The following is a 16,005-nucleotide window of genomic DNA, read 5'->3' as shown; positions in this document are numbered from 1 at the left end:
CAAATAATCCTTAAAAAGAAAAAAAGAGCTTATTTAGCAGATGGATCTGATGCCATACGAGCAGAAGTCTTTCCAGACCTTGCAGCAGACCTGTGCACTGCAGTGCTAATGACAGCAAGTTTCTCTGCGTAGGTGGAGTGGAAAAGGCTATACAGTCTTTAGGCTCAAAAGTGTAGGGCTCTTCAGTGTGAGGCCCCAAGCTGTCAGTAAGATCTGATTCTTCTTCATCATCATCTTTTTCTTCACTTCATCAACACTGTCATCATTACATCAAGGCTATCATCAGTATGCACACACTGAGAATGTCTGTACTGGGTCTGGCTGGGATGAAGTTAACTGTCTTCATAGCAGCCCACATGGTACTGTGTCGTGGATTTGTGGCTAGAACAGTGTTGAAAACACACTAATATTTTGGCTGTTGCTGAGCAGTGTTTGCATAGTAACAAGGCTTACCTTTTTCCTATTCTTCCCCATCAGTAATCAGGCTGGGAGCGAGCAAAAGGCTGTGGGGGGTACAGCCAGGACAGCTGATCCCAGCTGGCCAAAGGAATAGTCCACACCCTATATCATGATGCTCAGCAATGAAAAGTGAGGTAGAGGAAAAAGTGGGTGGGGATTTGGAGCCATTGCTCAGATACTAGCTGGGCCTCTGTCTGCTTGAGGGGGTGACTATCTTTGCATCACTTGGTTTTCTCTCTTTCCTTCACTTATTAAGCTGTCTTTCTCTTAACCAGGAGTCTTCTTGCTTTTCGTCTTCCTATTTTCTCCCTTGTCCTGCTGAGGGAGAGGGAGAGTGAGCAAGCAGCTGTGTGGGTGCTTGGCTGCTGGCCGGGGCCAACCCACGACAATGTCTTTTTACACGTTTCTTTAATATTGTCAGGAGACATTGCCAGATACCAGTATAGATAACTTTATCAGGGTTTTAAATGAAAAGGGAGTTAGAATTAAAATGTTGAAGAAAATTGCTAAGACAAGTTAAGGAATTTTGAATGTATGACTTCTGACTTCTCATTAACTAACCAGATAAAAGAGCAGCAATTACTAACCATGGCAGGGTTTGGTTATAATGGGATTAATTTTTAAGACACAGATTCTGAAAGAAAGTTACTTGGAGCTAGTTACCGTCACAGATCTAACCACCCACTTTACAGTGACAAGATGGGTTTATTTGACTTTACCTTCTCTAATATAATGAATAGTATCATATCTGTTTTCTTTCTTTCTGTAATGCAAAAGAGAACAAAATATTTTGTCCTGCAGAACAAGAAATACTTCACACCTGATACCCACAGCACCTGAGGGTAGAATAAGGCAACAATCAGTAAATGATATATGCTAGCCACAGTGTGATTTTGAGGCAGCTACCATAAGCATTGTGAGGCGTTCCCTGTGAGATACACGCTTTTCTCTGACTTTGGTCTTTGGTACTGCTATAGGACTTGCACTCAGGTCTGTAGTGTAAAAAGGATATTGAAAATTGAATATTCTGTGGGCTAATGCATGGGGGGAGAAAAGTGTGAGTGATACTTTTAGTCCTTTCCTTTACCATTGTACTCTTCTGTAAGAGGTACTGAGCCTTAACTCGATGCTGACAGTAGTAATGTTACTTAAGAGAACTTATGCAAACCAAAATATTTTTGTTGTGGGTATCTGCCATATGATATCACACAGTTTCTACTAACATAGATAGCTACCAAAAAACCTAATGTATACTGATTAATTTTTCATTTTCTAACATCGTTCTCCAAACACCAGTTTTGGCACCTCGAGCAAGTAATAACAGCCGTTAGCCTGTCTGGGAGCACATTTGGCTTTGACACAACTGTTGGTTGCCAAAGGAGAGAATATGTTTTGTCCCCAGTGATATCTGGGTCTTTACTTTGCTCTTCGCCAGATGCTAAAAGGGAAAATGCTTAAAATGTTGAATGATTTTTGGATTGAATGTAACATCATGTTTCTTTCTTCTAGAATTTATAGGCAACAGAGTTTAAAAAACAGAAACACCTTAGTGATGCTTTAGATACCTTAAGCAGATGGAAGAGATGATGTGTGAACATTTTATTTATGCATTTTGAAAGGAATTAAGAAACCCCTAATGTATTGCTCTATACCAATCTTCTAACAAGAAGAGAATTTCACTTCTTTACCATAAGATCTCTGCTAATTTCTTCTCTTACCAGTCTCTTCTTTTCCTTAATAATAGCAATAAAGTTTCACTTGAAAAAAAATTCATGGGAAAAGAAGTATTTCAGTGGAATTTCTCTGAAGAAATGACATGAATGTTGCATTCTGTTGACTCAAATTGCGCTCTGAATTTTACATTTTATCAGTATTAATCAATACTTTCAGGTCAACTGCTGTTGTATTTCATGAAAATTGTTGTTCATTCACACTTTTTGGTCTCCCAAGAGATCATCTTATCATGGCTTGCCAGGTATCTAACACAGCTCCTCAGTGTACCATGGCCTTTCCCTCTGGTTGAGCTAGGGGAGGATTTGATGTGGAATGAAATAAAGGTAATTTATTTGGGAATTTTCTGTGGAATGGGATTTCCTTTTTTCAGTCACCTACAAACCCAGTCACTGCCTCCTCTGCATTTCTCCCTGGTCACGTTCTGAGAGGGTAAATAATTTGATCAAGTTGCATAGCTGGATCTCAAGTGGTGATAAATACTAGTGGAGAAAATTAGCAGATTGAAAACATTGCAACTAGATTCTGAGGTATGAGAACTGGAGCTGTGCTTGAATCCAGGAATTCCCATGCCTTGCACATTCCAGATGCCAAATCATGCTCTAACCTCCAAGTATAATTATCAGCATGTTTCTTTCAATGAAAGAGTAAGCTGCTTCCAGTCTTGATCCTTGCTTCTGAAGATTCATGGCTGAAAATTAAACCAGCAGTGTAAAAAAGCTATTTTTAACTCATCCCTGTTCCTTGCCCGTCACGCAGCTCCACAAACAATTGTAGTGGTGCAACTGAAGCAATGCCACTGGAGCAGTAGCTGATGTGGCTGTTCAAAGAAATATAAGTATAAACAAATTATTTTCCTTTGCCATGATGAGCTGGGAGCTTGTGAGTCTGCTTTACCTTTCTGAAATAATCTTTCTGAGAGCTGTGAACTGTCAACGAACTTTAATGGAACACCAACTCTGAAATCTAAAGACGTTGAAGTTCATACTGCACATTGCTTCATCACTTATCACCCTAGCAGAAGCAACCAGCTAACGTGATCCTCTTACAATCCTGCCTTCCATTCCAAGCATTTGGGAACCAAATGCACATCAAACATTCAACAAAATTACAAAACATTTCTCAAGTCCCTGTTCCCTTGCTGTATTTCTTCCCACACTTCATATATCTGTTACTGAACAACTGAAAATATGAAAGTTTCCTAAATATATATATTGTGAAATGGATGTTAATATTTGTTCATGCTGGCTTCTTTTCTAAACATATTTTTGTGCAAAGATTATGGGTGAATAGATATTGTCCCATCTTGATTTTACAGAAATACGTACTAATCTTATGAGCAATTCTTAATATCATGGTTTTCTCTTGCTTAAAACTGTAGTTTTCCTTTGGTTTAGTTTCTTCAACTTTTCTCCAAGGTTCATTTTTCCTGCTGTATGATATGGTTATTGAAATGCTTGAAGACTGCATATTTCAAAATACCAGCAAGCTCCTGGCACCAAGTAAAAGATGGGTAAAGAAGCCAAGATGGTTTCTTTCTGCTCACACTAACTTGCAGCTGTAAGATCCTCTCAAGCGTGCATTTAACACTCACCAGACATATTCACCAGACATCAAGAAAACATGTGGATGCCTCACTAGTATCACATAACATATATTATTGTTATGAAGATGTATGTCTTATTAAAAATGTAAAAGCTGTTACTCAAAGAAACACTTGAATGCTTCCACTGTGAAAATTAGTTCCACTTGGAAATGGATAAGGTTCTCTTTTCAGTAGTCTTTTGTAACTCAAAAAAAGCCATTCAACTGGCTTTCTACTGTAAAATTTAATTTTAGATAAATAGTCAGTTTTATAACTATTAAATCAAATGTATACAGGAGTAGGACCAGAGATTTTTAATTGGTTTTGACTGAGCAATTAGTTTTGAGGGAAAGAGGTAGGGTTTGCTCATACAAAATGGATGCAACCATAAATCTGTCATCAGTAAAGATTTGCAAAAGTACTACATATTTGGTTTATGTTCCAGTCATAGCTGTACACAGTAGCTCTCCTCTGCTTCTCCCGCATTTGTCTCTCCTTCTGTCTGTGCTCCTTTCTGCAAACTCCATGTTACTACAGTATATTCCCCTTATTTCTCATAAATTCTGTCCCATTTAAAGTGGTTTTTTTTTTAAGGAGCAGTTTTGAAAATGCTTTTCCTAAGCATTTCTTTAATGCTGGAATTTTTAAGAAGTGTATTTATGCTTTTAAGGTTTTTTTTTAGTATTAATATCTTTAAATAAACCCATTGGGGGCTGGAAGAAGAAGCCATCCAAATTATTTTAACTATTATTTTAAAACAACAGAAAAAGATTCTTCGGCTTTTAGTAATTTTTTTGTCTGTACACAGTCTATATCCCAACACTATATACATGGGAAGACAAAAATCTTTTTAGGCAACTATTTCTCAGCTCCTCCCTATTTTGACACCTCTAAACCAATTTGAGCATGACTTCAATACTAAGTTATTTTCAACGGAGCTAAGCTTCATTCACCTTTCCTAATGGCAGGGTGAATATCTGAAGGGGATGAAAAAGATGCTTCTAAATGGATTTTGTACTCAGGGGTGAAATATGAAGATAGCTGGTTTTCACAGTTACAGTTCAACAGTATTATTTCTCATGATGTGGCTGCTTTTGAACTTGCAGCCTAGCTTTAGGTGCTTCCATGCAGGCAAAAATTTGGGAAGAGCTAGCTATCAGCTTTAGTGGCTCTATTTGTCTGATACCACTTTTGTAGGAGGGACTTCATGTGCTAGTTGCTCTAGCACCAAAACTAATGCTGTTCCTTCTCCATAATTTTAGGTGTTCCAGTAACTCAAGCAATTTTTTTAACTTTTACACATTTTTCCACATAGCTTGCTAAGTCAAGCCTTCATATCTAGTCAGCAAATGTGCCTTTTCTCCATACATGCACATTACCTTTTTTGGTTTTCCATTACCATGGTCTTATCTCCTGCAGAAAAGGAGCTTTTTCTCACCGGCACTGTTCCAAGGTGCTGCTGTTTGAATGGAAGATTATTCAGGTTAACAACCACTCGTTGTTGCTATACCAACCCAGCTGATGATGTAGCCTCTCTGCTGAGCAGCTGGCTTGATACAAGTAAAGGTTTTACATGCTAAAACACAAGCAGCTGGCTTGGTTCAAACAGAGGTTTTACAAGACAATTCACAGCTCCTGAAGTTTTCATTAACACATCTGCTGAACAATGAAGCAAGTGGTTAGAAATGTGTTCAGCTGTAAGTCTATAAGTTTTCATTTTAATAGTGCAGTTCCTATCCTCATGAAAAATCAGCTGTATTTGTGAAATCTAGCAAACAAAATGCAAGTGTTCTGTAACCAGACTCTCTACTTTCATTGATTTCCATGACCTGTCAAGTCTCTGAGATTAAAATTAGAGTATTTTTATACATAAATTGGAGAAAAGTCTGATTTGATCTTGCAAAATTCTCTGCTTTTCCATCACCCAGGAAACTATTTGATAAACTGTCAGTTCAAGAAGGAGATAGTATTTCTGAATCTCAGTTAGAGCTGATTTACTTAAACACATGTACAACACCTCCCTGGGCAGCCTGTTCCAGTGCTCTGCCACCCTCAAAGTAGGGAATTTTTCTCATATTCATGTGGAACTTCCCGTGTTCCAATTTGTGCCCATTGCCCCTTGTCCTGTCATTGGGCACCACTGAAAAGAGTCTGGCCTCATCCTCTTGACACCCACCATTTAGATATTTATAGGCTTTGATAAGATCCCTCCTCAGTCTTCTCTTCTCCAGGCTGAACAAACCCAGGTCTCTCAGCCTTTCCTCATAAGGGAAGTGATCCAGCCCCCTGATCATCTTCATAGCTCTCTGCTGAACCCTCTCCAGTAGTTCCCTGTCTTTCTTGAGCTGGGGACCCCAGAACTGGACACAGTACTCCAGATGGGGCCTCACTAGAGCAGAGTAGAGGGGGAGGATAACCTCCCTCGACCTGCTGGCCACACTCCTTTTAATGCATCCCAGGATACCGTTGGCCTTCTGGGCCACAAGGGCACAGTGCTGGGTCATGGTCAGCTTGCTGTCCACCAGCACTCCCAGGTCATGCTCAGTGGAGCTGCTTTCCAGCAGGTCAACCCCCAACCTGTACTGGTGTGGTATTCATTATTATCAACATTAGCATTAACACTAATTAATTAATATTAATATTATGCCAGGCAAGCATATGCCAGGCAAGCAGATGACCAGGAGCAGCCAGTGGGGCTTTACCAAGACAGTTGGCCAACCTTCTTCCCTTCCATGAGGAGTGACTGATTCCATGAACACAGGAAAAACCATTCAACTTTGTTTACCTTAAGTTTAGCCAGGCCTTCAACACCATCTGCCACAGCATCCTTACACGCAAACTGGAGGGCTTGGATAGGTGTACATTAAGACCAGTGGAAAATTAATGCAACTTGCAGGCTCAAAGCAAGAGTCCACAGTTTGCAGCCTGGCTGTGGGTAGTACCAAGTACTGTTCCCAGGAATTGATTCTGGAGCAGATAGTGTTCAACATCTCCACGTATGACCTGAATGATGGGATACATACAGTGCACCCTCAGGAAGCTTGCAGGTGGCACTGAATCGGAGGGCATAGTCATTATGCTGGCAGGAAGAGCTGTTTGTCAGAGGGGCTTTGACAGGCATGAGTAACAGGTTTCCTGTGAGAAACCTCAGGAAGTGTAGCAAACATAAAGGGGAAGTCCAGAGTCTGGGACAAAATAATCCCATGCAACAGTAGAGGCTGGGTCTGGCTGACTGGGGATCAGCTCTACAGAAAACAGCTTGAGAAGCTGGTAGACAACAAGTTATGTGAGGTTGTAGCATGCCCTTGCAGTGATGATATGGCTGCATTAGCAAGAGTGTATCAAGTTGTCAAGGGAAGCGATTATTCCTTTCTAGTCAGCATTCGTGAGGGTAAGTCTGACCTACTGTGTCCTCTTTTTTGTCCCCTTCCTTCCCAGTATAAAAGAGAGATTGAGAAACTGGAGGAAGTCCAGCAGAAAGGCTAAGATGATTAGGGGACTGTAGCATAACATAGGAGAGAGGCTAAAGAAGGTGGCTTATTTCAGCCTGGAGAAGAGAAGACTAAAGGTGAGGGATCAGAACTGTAGTCTTCAGCTACCAAAGTGCAGGCTGTAGCAGACTCACTCCAGCTTCTCTATGAGGTGTATAGTATGACAGGCAACAGCCACGAGCTGTGTCAGGGGCAATTCTGACAGCTATAAGCTAAAAACCAAAATAAAAATGAGTGGCTAAACACTGGAATATGCTGCCCGAAGATGCTGCCTCTCATACCCCACTGCTAGGACTGGTAACATTTTATGATTTCCAAGGTCAAGCACAAACATTGGACTGAAAACAGGGTTCAGCAGTATTTTGTATTTTCCCTAGACTGCATAATTCTGACACTCAATGATTAACTGTAAAAACATTTAGAGGAAAACATTAAATCCAAGAAACAAGCACCCCACAGACCAGTAGGTTTCAAGCTCATTGTCAGAAATTTAATGTGAAACAGTTCATAAGAGAAAACTGAATTAAGTGATTTTAGACTTTCCTACTTTTCAAGAGTATTCGGTTCAGTCGTGATGTTAGCTCAGTATTATTATATTATTGAATCCATTATTGTTTTCTTTCCCCAGATATGCTAAATACATCCATTTAACTGCCACAGCATCCGCTGTGGGAAAAGGAAAATACTGTGAATATTTCAGAACTCATCAATACCTTTCCTTCAACAGTCTTGCAAACCAGAGCAGGTAATGGGACTTCAGATAGCTCCAGTGTGCTTATAAATGCACAGGTCCTCTTCAGACCCATGTAAAACCACCAGTTCAGGATTATATGGGGAACGTCTATTCCCTATTTTGAGATTATCAGTGCTCAAGGACTCCAAAAATCTGTTTTGGTTTCATCATTTTTAGCTACATACTTGTAAGGCCCAGGATACACAATGCAGCCAGACTCTATGCTACAGCAGGTGTAGAGGTGCTGGCTTTGAGCCAGTAATGATGAGAGCAGTGGTTTGAAAACAACACTGAATTCTTTAGACCATGAATAATAAATGTCATGGCTATTAATTTGCACACCGAAAAGAAGCATGGATGCCCTTATTCACGCTGACTGGATTTATCTCAGGATCAAGATGTTTATTTTAGATAGTTTTTGGTCATTTAATGTATTTGTTTTGACTGAATGTCAGATTAGAACTAGTAATTCCCTCATTGTGAACTGTGACTCATTAAACGTCTGGAGTGCTTCCAGATATTAGTTACCATTATAGTTTATAACAAGTGATAAAATTTAAAGATATATACCACACAACCCACTGTTAGAAATACTTGCAGGAATTTAGAGAAAAAACATGTTCTTCTGTAATTACAGTGAAATGCTCAGTATTCTCTTCCTAGTGTAACATTTTCATCTGTTAACTGTTTTTTTCCTTCCATGGCAATCAGAATTAACTTGAACAAATTACCACAGTATGAACACGCTTATAATGCAGTCTTTCCCCTTCCAATACAAAATGCTGATTTTATGGTAAGCTTTTATTTGGTGAGGCCTATATTAATTTTTAGGGGGAAAAAAAGTCCATCTTGACATTTCAAATGTAAGGGATGTGTGTATATGTATATCTTCATGGCTTATGAAATGTACTAGATTTATCTGATACTTGTTAAAATCAGTGGAACGTTTTAAACCTCTGGAAGACTGCTAACATTTTCTTTAGCAACTGGATCAGATTAATAGGCAACACAGGTTATTTGATTTAGACCATACATTCAGGTTTTAGATTATATGGATTAAATCCAGCATTCATATCTCTGTATGTTTTGTTGCATCTACATTATTCCCCTGTATAACTTATCCACTATAAAATGAAAATTTATTTTTAAGAATATGAGATGAATGGCAGGCATTTTCTGGAATATTTTATTCAATAAAGGCTTATTTGGAAGACCATTTCTATTAACATGTGGTTAGGAATAACTGCTCATTAATAAATTAGACAAATAAGACTTCTGTCTTATTTATGCACGTAAGTCTATCACTACTTACTACTTACAAATGGCCTCATGAAGCTTGTATCCAACTCTGCACAACTACACACTGTAATCTGAATTTCAAACTAGAAATCGACTCCTGCACCACAGAATTGTCAATAGTTGCTAACCTTGTATTTCACAATACTGTAACACATTTAAGGAATTTGTAGAAAGGAAAATATTAACACTTCTGACCATCATGACACTAACAATGCATGTCCATGCCAGTCTTGTGCTCTCTTTGTATATGAGTAGTTCAAGCAAGTTCTTGGCAGATTTGTCACCTTAGAATTGACATCTAGTGAGGTTGTCTGAAACTTGAAATGTGTGTGAAATTACAGGTTTTTTTCACAAGCTTGCAGCAGTACTGCTTGGTCCAGGTCCTGTATTAATTCTGACATTCAAGCATACCTGCCTTTGACAGCAGCAAGGGCAAAGGCTGGTAAAACAAGAGAAACAAAACAGAAAGGTGTTTCTGCTTAATTTAAATATTTACAATGCTATCATCGCTGAGTTAGCAAAGTTGGAGTTATAGGTTATATTGCATAAATTAGCAAGAAAAAAAACCAGTTCAGGCCAATTTCTTCAAAATAGTTATTAGCTTCAGTTCTCAGCTGTATCAATTGTGGCACATCACAAATGTCTAATGGAAAAATATATGCAGCTAATGAAAATAATATGAATAGATGAAAACAAGAACAAATACTCTGACTTTGCACAAAATTTGAGGTTTTTTAGATTCCATACGGGTTAGAAACTTTCACTTCCCTTTTCATGGAAATGGTGGAGGGAGAAGAGTCTGAAGGGAAACACCCATCGTGATTTCCAACACCCAAAATGAATGAACAAATTATGCTTTCCTCAGTCATTTCTTCGACAGTAACAGCTGTAGCAGTTTTGTAGATCAGACTCTGAAAATCTCTCTGAAAATGCATGTTTAGAAACAATGCCAGTGGATACAGTGTTACTGAATCACACGTTGGAGGTCCAAAAGCTCTGCTCTTTAACCACAAAGCTGTAGAAATGAAAGGATGCATGTCCATGCAATAGCAAGTTTCCTATTCTGTCATCAGGTTATTAATGCTTTAAAAAGTGTGCATATAAAAGTCTTGAGCTTAGCATTATTTTATGCATTACCTGTAAAACATTTCTTGTTCCACATCTAACTTGCTCTTACACCTACAACAGCATCATGTCAGGAATGTCTTCACTTGAATCTTTACCAAATGATGACACAAACCGGCTGGACACTATTTTCATTTCCCAGGGAATATTTCCTGACCCAAAGCATGACTCTGTTGAACAGTTTTAGGTTTTTAAGGCTATGATATCAAACTTTGAGCAACAGGCAATTAATCCCAAGTGAAAATCCCTCACACAAAGTATTTGCTATCCAGCCAGTGACTGTGGCTGTATGTAGCCCTGGAGCAACAGCATTTCAGCCACAGCTACCCTTGCTGCCACGAGAACAGGCTTAGATGCTTCACCATTACACGCACCAGTAACATGTTCATTCTCCAGGCTGAGACTTTTACTTTAAAACTGAGTCCTAAACGGAAAAGAGTTGTTTTCTTCTAGAGTCCTAGGAAAGCAACTGGGGAATGAGATCTGACAAGCAGCTTAAAGAAAATATTTGTGTACTGTGGATACACAATCGCAATTCCATTTTTAAAGCAGTGTGGAGGAGGTGCACTTCTTATTACTGCCCATATTTTGGGGCTGATTTTTTCTCAAACTTCTTACCTGTTGGTTGTAGGTACTGAGGTTGTGCTAACAATGTCACAGGGATGAACCTCGTCTTAAACAGGTGCAAAACCTTTGCATAGTCTGTTGCCTTCCACAACTTGGTGCAAGGTTACCTCTGAATACAGCCAGACTTTTGATGCTCTCTGGGAAGGCTTCTGTAAGGACTCCTCACAGACTTGCAAAATAGCACGTGGCTTGGAAAGATATCTCTGTGTTCATTTAGTTTCACTTCCTTTTCAGAGAGAAAAATGTGGGGAACACTGGTTTGGGTTAACAGATTTCATTCTGCCTTGAAGTTTCTTTGAAAATGATCAGCCCTCTCTTCAGTTTTTCTTCTAGCTGCATTTATAAATCAGCATTTTTATCAGGGTTTACTATTAACCATACCCGAGTGTGACAGTAATTCACCCATCACTTTAGGATTATTTGTTGTGCTACAACAGGAACTTCTGGTCAGACAGGAAAAGCTCTTTGTACTATCAAGACAGCTTATGTACTTTTGTACTCAATATACTACGCCACCATACTGACACCAACTAAATCATGTGGTATGTCAGAAAAAGGGCATACTTCCATTAATACATTCTTCATTTAGACTCACTGAAGAAATCTAAGGTAATTCTGCTGTTTGTCATTGGCTCTGGACAATGTTTCATAAAAATCTCAGTATTGTTGGAGTATATCTTGGGTGTAAATTTAACATATTTTAATGAGACAAGAAACAGTATTTCTAGTTTCCCCTTTAGAGGCTAAATCCACCATCTGCCTCTCAGAGGAAGTGTTCTGATATGGTACCTGGAAAAGCCTTTGTGATCAAACCTCTGGAGTAGGTTCTCTTTTTCAGTGTCAACTATATGTCTGTAAACAAAGATTGTTAACTAAGACAGTGCCTTCTGAAACAATTGTCTCTGGTCACCAGAAGGCATCATGATTTTTAAATTAAATTAAAGTTTTGGTAGGCTATCTCATCCATGTAAAATACAGTGTCCTGAGACCCATTCCTATAGATTTATATAACTTTTCCATTTTTATTGTGAACAACATATTTCTTTAATATCTGCTCTATTACTCCTTTTGTTTTCCTTTCAAACATAACATGTTGCCAGTTTGTTGGCTCTGCCATATTTTCAACCACTGACCATCTTTATTTTGCTCCTTCCAAAGATGTGCATAAAAATTGTAGTTTTCCTCAACTATTATTACACTGGATTTATTGTAGATAGGAGGAATAGCGATGGCTTAAGACAAGAATAATTCAGACAAATGCCTTTTCAGGCTCCAGAGCTTTGCTGCATGTGAATTCATAGATCAAGTACCTGTTTTAATCGAGTTTTCAAAGTCCTTAATGATGAGACTGTCAGTGATGCAAAATTATGGGTTTTTCCTTACAAACACAATGGAAATTTTTTTTAGATGTGAAGAACTACAGATAAAGAATTCAAAAGCAGGTCTTTTACCAGAGTATACTTTATATTTATCTGACTCTGTTAGGTCTGGCCATGAGCTGGATGAAGGAAAAGAGAAATGGGAAATAACTGAATAGTACCTTACCAGGAACTGATGTAGACCTTAAATATCTAAGATCCCAGATACTGGATCATTTGTCAGAGATGGACATCTAGTTTTAAAATGACCATGAGCCAAAGCACAAGCTCACTTTACTCAGAAGCTGTGAATTTCAGAAATACCCACGAAGTATAAGCAAAAGTCTCCGGCCTTATCAAGATATGATAATTAGAAGTAAAAAGAATGTTCCTTTAATATGCATACAGATAGTTTTTTTTTTCTGTTACCAACGTCTTCTCTCAGGTCTAATATGAACTGAAAGTGGAGTATGGGTCCTGCCCTTCTACTGCAGTGATCCCATTATCATTCTGTTGTGCAAGTTTGGCTTTCAGCTGTGTCAGAAACCAGAAATACCATCTTTCTTTGAACTAAACATGCCATAACTTTCTGAGAACAGAAAGAAAATTGGGGCATTAACATTCTAAGTATTAAAACTAGAAGAAAATTACGCCAAATTGACAAGATCAGTAATATTCCCTTTTACATGCAAAATATCTGACTTCAGAAATAATATTAGTGGTGTGTCAATAATCACAACATGTAACATCACTGAATATTTGTTTCCAATTATGTTCTACTTCAAAATCTGTTTGCAATTACTATCTTCCACTGTCATCTAGTGTCCAAAAAACTTTCTGCAAGTGTTTGGTGATTACACAGATAAAAGAAATACTATTTTTTCCCAGCTTCATTTAAAAATTTTTAATCAGAAAGTAATTCCTAAAGTTTAGATCTTCAAGGGTTTCTTCTGCCTATATAGTTACTCAGTCTTGAAAAAGTCTATGTAGCTGAACATGCACATCCAGCAAGAAAATATGAAGTGGAGAGGAAATACAGGGCTTTAAAAAACAATACCATTACAAAAGATAGCAGAAGGAACAGGGACTGCAGGTCCCAGCTGTGTCAAGGGCATTGTGGGCTAGAAGAAAGCACAGTCAAAATATCTCAGTACAGCTGAACAGAAGAAATAAATAAATATATCTAGTGAAGAAAAACATTAGGACATACTGCTAAAAAAAACAAAAAAAAAACCCAAATAAACAAAACCAAATAAAACTTTAAATTGCCAAAACAAGAACATACATTAAATATATTTCATACTTTCCCATGAATCGTCCCTCTTTCCTATGTAAAGTAACTAGAAAGCAAAGATGACTGGTCTGAGTCATGCTCTCTAAGGGCACTTGTAAGGTATTTCAGTGAGCACACTGTTTTAGCTTACATAGTGAAGAAGAGAGCCATATTCATAGCTATTATGTTTAAGCCTTACTCTTCATAAACACCCATGTTTATGATTTTGATTAGTAATATTGCACTGAGAATATCTGATCACCTTTTCAAGGAATTATTTATTAGTTTTCAAAGTGAAAGATCATATGGAAGTGTTGTTTCTACTTACATGTACATGCCACAGCCACATGACCAAATACAGTTTTCATTTCACAACATTCAAATACTGCACAAAGTGTTCTGGGAAAAGTGGGGACTATGCTCACATATCCAAAAAGAAACAGGATTAAAAATAAATGTCAATAATCTGAGATCTATTTAGCCCTGCTGAAATTAGCCTCAAGGAACCATGGCACCAGACTCTTAAAATGACAAACTAAATGCAGGGCATTAATATATGTTCTTGAATGTTAGGTTGCTGCCAAATGTCCATTATCTGTTTCCTTCATAAATGTTATTCAGATGGTAAAAGGCAGTATAGTGAAGCTAAATAACCCCAAATGACATAAGGGCAATTTAACATAAAGCATATTAATAAAAGGGTGATTTTTTTAAAAAAATACATTAAAAGTTTCCTTTGCGAAAAAAGAAAAAAGAAGTTTTAAAAGAAACTTTCCATCTTTACAAATCAGATTCATGCCACGTTAGACTGCAAAAAAAATTGATCAGAATATCACAATTATTCTTTTAATAATAATAGTTAAAGAACAGGTAAATATTGCACTGATTTAAAGCTTTAAAAAGAACAGATCTATATTCATCTGTTCATCCTTGCAACATGGCAGCAATATTCTTACAAGTTCAGCTGAAGAAATATTGGTGTCCATAATATTTAAGAGTAAAAAATAACAAAGCCCTCATAGAAATTTAATTTTAAAATATTTATTTGGCAGCTTGTGCAAGTGTAAAATAGACTTGCTATCCTTGACTAAGGTAGGTACTGAACTTAAGTGGGTAAGGGGAATTTTCAGTTGGAACATAACCTCGGAACTGATTAAGCAGTTCCAACAACTTCAATCCTTTGCAAAATTAAGTATATGCATCCAGTAAAATATCTAAGTATCAGTACTTAAATATTAGGTGTCACACTACATTGGACCTCTAAATTTCTGCTTTCTTTTTGTTAGAGCATTAGAAGCATTCAAGGTTATGCCTTTTTGCATGTAGTAGACTTTCAGACAACTTTGTAATCATTGGACTGTAAAAGAAACAGAACAAAGACAAACTATCTTTCTGAAAACCCTCCTAACCTCACCAAGGATTCTACATACTATATTCTGCATCAGAATTCAGTAGAATTTCCTAATCACAAAATCGCAGAATGGGAGGCCTTTAATGAAAAATACTGGCATTTAATGAAAAATACCAAAGGCAAATTCATCCTTGCTAAATGAGAGATTGGGAAGATAAATAAGCAAATAGAGAGTAAGAAATAAATTGCATAGGACTGACATGTAGGTTGCCAGACCATCATGTTGTTTTTAATGTATATATTCTCTTCTCTGTTCTGGGATTGCTGTCCTACTCCTAAAAAAAATTCCTAAAAAAATAAATAATAAAACTCCCCTATTTCTTTTTTTTTTTCCAAAAAAAAAAATCCAAAATGAAGTGTAAAAACTTATGAAACCACAGATCAAGAGGGATTTGGATCCCAGAGGTACGCCACACCGTGTATGACTAAAGAAGACAAAAATTAATTCCTGTAATTAAACTCTGAGAGCTCCAACACTTGCTTTCAGACAGATTAAAAATGTGAAGACTAGCGATGACCTCTAGCGTTGCATTTTAAGTACTGCAATACAGTGCTGCTAGCAATAAACCACAGCATCCATGAGACAGCCAGGTAATCCTAGACCGTACTATTCAACCATGTGGTGTAACCCAGAAGAAGCTCTTTTGAAGAAGAAAAAATGCTTTCTCTGTTAACAAAAGCTAACAGCAGCAGAAATACTCTGCCATTTTCTTCAAAAGCTAGTAAAAACTAGTGGAATACTGTTTGGATTGATAGCATCTGTTTCTGATGATATGGCGGGGGGGGGGGGGGCAACTTTCTGTACTCTTCTTTGCACCTGGTTCAAGAACAAGGATTGTATATCAGATGAGATGCTACTTGGCTGGCTCATATGCTCAGGACAGGTAGGATGGGGAGCAGGAGAAAGTGAATT

The sequence above is a fragment of the Phalacrocorax aristotelis genome, chromosome 2, assembly GCF_949628215.1.
Source record: "Phalacrocorax aristotelis chromosome 2, bGulAri2.1, whole genome shotgun sequence".
In the NCBI taxonomy this organism is placed as follows: domain Eukaryota; kingdom Metazoa; phylum Chordata; class Aves; order Suliformes; family Phalacrocoracidae; genus Phalacrocorax; species Phalacrocorax aristotelis.
The sequence above is the reverse complement of the archived record's forward strand: the minus strand, read 5'-3'. Positions refer to the sequence as shown.